At 63.3% G+C, this 5000-nt stretch overlaps 1 non-coding gene across 1 annotated transcript; it reads right to left on the bottom strand.

The window, feature by feature from the left end:
* Positions 1–3447: 3447 nt before the first annotated feature.
* Positions 3448–3566, bottom strand: LOC131871765 (5S ribosomal RNA). Its single transcript, XR_009369970.1, has one exon. It is a non-coding gene; the product is annotated as a 5S ribosomal RNA (ribosomal RNA).
* Positions 3567–5000: the final 1434 nt, after the last annotated feature.

Genomic DNA, 5000 nt, shown 5'->3' with positions numbered 1-5000 from the left:
GCTGGGTTGCGCGCCCTGGTGGGCACCATGGTGCGCACCAAGGAGCGCTCCGAAGTGTGCTCCAAGGTGCGGCCTGCACGAAGTCGGAGCCCGGTTTGCCCCGGGTGTGCACCTCGGGTGGGCACCTTGGTGCGCATGCCTTGCCTGGGCTGCGCACCAGGGCGGGCTCAAGATGGCACCCGCGTTCCTTTTTTTTCACTATCTTTCAAAACGGAAATTTTAAAATCTCATTTTTTTTTGCCTTTTTCTGGAAATTAGTGAAGGCAGCGCATCAAAGGTGCGCACCTCGCTGCCCACCACGGTGCGCAACGCCGGTGGGCACCCGGGAGTGCTTCGAAGTGTGCTCCAAGGTGCTGCGTGCACGTTGTCGGAGCCCGGTTTGCCCCGGGTGCGCACCTCGCGTGCACCTTCGTCGGGGTGGGCACCTTGGCTGGGTTTGCCCCGGCTGCGCTCCGAAGCGGGGTTATTGGAGCGCCGCCTCTTTTTTTGTCGGAGCGTTTGGTGGGGTTTCTCGCATTGGCTCTTCCGAGGCCCGGTTGCCACCCTGGCGCGCACGAAGTCGGAAGTAGGGTTAATTGCCCGGGTGCGCACCTTTGCCAGGGTGGGCACCTTACCTGGGCTGCGCACCAGGGCGGGCTCAAGATGGCACGCGCGTTCCGTTTTTTTCACTATCTTTCAAAACGGAAATTTTAAAATCTCCTTTTTTTTTTGCCTTTTCTGGAAATTAGTGAAGGCAGCGCATCAAAGGTGCGCACCTCGCTGCCCACCTTGGTGTGCTCTGAGGTGCGCACCCGGGAGCGCTACGAAGTGTGCTCCAAGGTGCGGCGTGCACGTTGTCGGAGCCCGGTTTGCCCCGGGTGCGCACCTCGCCTGCACCTTGGCCGGGGTGGGCACCTTGGCTGGGTTTGCCCAGGGTGCGCTCCGAAGCGGGGTTACTGGAGCGCCCCCTCTTTTTTTGTCAGAGCGTTTGGTGGGGTTTCTCGCATTGGCTCTTCCCAGGCCCGGTTGTTGGGTGCGCTCCCACCCTGGCGCGCGCGAAGTTGGAAGTTGGGTTAATTGCCCGGGCGCGCACCTTCGCCAGGGTGGGCACCTTGGTGCGCACACCTTGGCTGGGCTGCGCACCAGGGCGGGCTCAAGATGGCACCAGCATTCCCTTTTTCTCACTATCTTTCAAAACGGAAATTTTAAAATCTCGTTTTTTTTTTGCCTTTTATGGAAATTAGTGAAGGCATCGCATCAAAGGTGCGCACCTCGCTGCCCACCTTGGTGTGCTCCGAGGTGCCCACCACGGTGCGCAACGCCGGTGCGAACCCGGGAGCGCCCCGATGTGTGCTCCAAGGTGCGGCGTGCACGAAGTCGGACCCCGGTTTGCCCCGGGTGCGCACCTCGCGTGCACCTTGGTGCGCACACCTTGGCTGGGTTGCGCGGCCTGGTGGGCACCATGGTGCGCACCAAGGAGCGCTCCGAAGTGTGCTCCAAGGTGCGGCGTGCACGAAGTCGGAGCCCGGTTTGCCCCGGGTACGCACCTCGCGTGCACCTTCGCCGGGGTGGGCACCTCGGCTGGGTTGCGCGCCCTGGTGCGCACCAAGGAGCGCTCCGAAGTGTGCTCCAAGGTGCGGCGTGCACGAAGTCGGAGCCCGGTTTGCCCCGGGTGCGCACCTTCGCCGCGGTGCGCACCATGGCGTGCACGAAGTCGGAGCCCGGTTTGCCCCGGGTGCGCACCTCGCGTGCACCTTCGGCGGGGTTGCGCGCCCTGGTGGGCACCATGGTGCGCACCAAGGAGCGCTCCGAAGTGTGCTCCAAGGTGCGGCGTGCACGAAGTCGGAGCCCGGTTTGCCCCGGGTGCGCACCTCGCGTGCACCTTCGGCGGGGTTGCGCGCCCTGGTGGGCACCATGGTGCGCACCAAGGAGCGCTCCGAAGTGTGCTCCAAGGTGCGGCGTGCACGAAGTCGGAGCCCGGTTTGCCCCGGGTGCGCACCTCGCGTGCACCTTCGCCGCGGTGGGCACCATGGCGTGCACGAAGTCGGAGCCCGGTTTGCCCCGGGTGCGCACCTCGCGTGCACCTTCGCCGGGGTGGGCACCTCGGCTGGGTTGCGCGCCCTGGTGCGCACCAAGGAGCGCTCCGAAGTGTGCTCCAAGGTGCGGCGTGCACGAAGTCGGAGCCCGGTTTGCCCCGGGTGCGCACCTCGCGTGCACCTTCGCCAGGGTGGGCACCTCGGTGCGCACACCTTCTCAATGTTTTCTTGCCTTTTCTGGAAATTGGTGAAGGCAGCGCATCAAAGGTGCGCACCTCGGTGTGCTCCGAGGTGCGAACCCGAGAGCGCTCCGAGGTGCCCACGAAGTCGAAAGTCGGGTTAATTGCATTGTTTTCCCCGGGTGCGCTCCGAGGTGCGCAACATCGGCGCGCACCAAGGAGGGCTCCGAAGTGTGCTCCAAGGTGCGCACGATGGCGTGCACCTCTGGTGCGCACGATTCGGAGCTCGGTTTGACCGGGGTGCGCACACCTTGGCTGGGTTGCGCACCTTTTGTGCGCTCCAAGGTGCGCACGAAGTCGGAGCTCGGTTTGCCCCGGGTGCGCACCTTCGCCAGGGTGCGCACCTTGATGCGCACGCCTTGGCTGGGCTGCGCACCTTGGTGGGCGCCATGGTGCGCACCTTTCGTGCGCTCCAAGGTGCGCACGAAGTCGGAGCTCGGTTTGCCCCGGGTGCGCACCTTGGTGGGCGCCATGGTGCACTCCGAGGTGCCCAAGATTGGTGCGCACCAAGGAGCGCTCCGAAGTGCGCTCCAAGGTGCGCGCGAAGTCGAAAGTTGGGTTAATTGTCCGGTTTGCCTCGGGTGCGCACCTTGCGTGCACCTTCGCCAGGGTGGGCGCCTTGGTGCGCACACCTTGGCTGGGCTGCGCACACCTTGGCACCCGCGTTTCCTTCATTTTAAATTTTTTTTTTTTACAATCTCTCAAGTGGGAAATTCTATAATCTCAACTTTTTTTGCCTTTTCAGGAAACTTTTGAATGGAGCGCATCATTGGTGCGCTCCGAAGTGTGCTCCAAAGCTCTCTCCAGCTGCGTGCACCTGCCCCGGCCGCGCACCCGGCCCCGCCCAGCTTCGCTCACCTGTCCCGGGCGTCTGGTGCGGAACCTTAGAGTAAGAAACATCACCGTGCACCTTGGCCAACGTGCGCGACTCGACCGAGCGCGCACTGGCCGAGGTGCACACCGATTTCACCTGGGTGCGCGCGCAGCACCTCGGGCGCACCGGGGTGCGCGCACAACGCCCGGGTTGCACCGTGGCCTGTGTGCTCGGGGCGCCTCGGGTGCGCGCTCGGTGTCGCCCCCGCGCGCGCGGTAGTGCGGGCAGCGCACCCCGGCCCGGCCCGGCCCCGACGAGAACGCAAACGGGCAAAAGGTTTATTCAAATAGCATTGCGACGCCCGGCGAAAAACTAAAAAAGGGTGCAACACCGGGACTTCCCGGGAGGTCACCCATCCCAGTACTACTCCGGCCCAAGCGCGCTTAACTGCGGAGTTCTGATGGGATCCGGTGCACTAACGCTGGTATGATCGCACCCGTTATGAGCTTGTCGCAGTGTGTACTTAGCAAACCGCGACCCACGTGCGAATCCACCCCGGCCACCCACCCCCGTCGAGGTGCACACCCTCCCTCGCGAAGTGCGCCCCGTTCGCCAAGTGTGAGCCCTGCCCGGGTGCGCGCACCTTGCTAGGGCGTCGGGTGTGCACCCGGCCCGGCCTACGTGCGTGCACCTGGAGGGGGCGTCGTGTGCGTGCAGTGTCCCGTCTGCAACGCGGTGCCCACACACCACCTCGGGCGCAACGACCTGCGCTCACATGTGGGCCGAGTGCACCTTGGTGCATGTTCGGGGCGCCTCGGGTGCACGCTCGATCTTGCCCCGGTGCACCAAGGCGCTCGGTTTGCCCCGGGTGCGCACTTGGTGCAAGGTGGGCACCCAAAATAGGGATCAAGCACCAAAACACAAGTTTCGGGATGCAAAATGGGACCCAAGGACCACAAATGCGTTCCAAGACCCATGATGGGTCCACGAGAACAAAAATGTGTTCCGAGACTTAATAAACAAATATTGGGTTTTAGGAGAAGAAACATGCTCTGATGCCCAAAACGAGAATCGACCCCGAAAAGGCCACAGGCCAAAAGTGGGATGCGAGACAAAAAAAAATGGGACCCGAGGACCAAAATTGGGTTCCCAGGTCGAAGACAGGGCAACCGGACAAGAAACGACCTCTAAGGCTCGAAATGAGTCCCGACGACTAAAACTTGACAAGAAGCACCCATCAGGCACCCAACTCGACACCCATGGGATGCCGACCCACCCGGGCTTCCACCTAGCACACCTTGGCACCCACCCACCCTCGCACCCAACCTCGCACCCAACTTAGCACCTTTGAACCCACATTGGCACTCACCCTGACCCTGGCACCTTGGAACCCACATTGGCACTCACCTTGACCCTGGCACCCACCTTTGCACTCACCTTGGGACCCACCCTGGCTCCCACCTCGGCACCCACCCAGACACCCACCTTGGTTCCTTGGCACCCACCTTGGATCCTTGGCACCCACCCCGACACCCACCTTGGCACGCAACTTGGCTACTTGCCACCCACCTTGGCTCCTTGACGCCCACCCCGACAACCACCCCGTGACCTACCCTGGCTAGGGTTGGTGCACACCCACCCTGGTGCCCACCTTGGCACCCACCCTATGACCCACCTTGGCACGCACCTTAGTACCCACCCCGTTACCCACCCTAGGACCCACCCCGTGACCCACCTTGGCCAGGGTGGGTGCACCCACCCTGGTGCCCACCTTGGCACCCACCCATCCTAGCACCCAGCCTGTGACCGGGCTTGGAACCCAACCTTGCACCCGCACCCGTCTTGGCCAGTGTGGGTGCGCACCCATCCTGGCACCCACGTTGTGACACACCCTTTAACCCACGCACCCTAGCACCCACGTTGGCACCCACC

The sequence above is a fragment of the Cryptomeria japonica genome, unplaced genomic scaffold, assembly GCF_030272615.1.
Source record: "Cryptomeria japonica unplaced genomic scaffold, Sugi_1.0 HiC_scaffold_461, whole genome shotgun sequence".
Lineage (NCBI taxonomy): Eukaryota > Viridiplantae > Streptophyta > Pinopsida > Cupressales > Cupressaceae > Cryptomeria > Cryptomeria japonica.
Note: the sequence above shows the minus strand (reverse complement) of the source record. Positions and strands in the feature narration are given on the sequence as shown.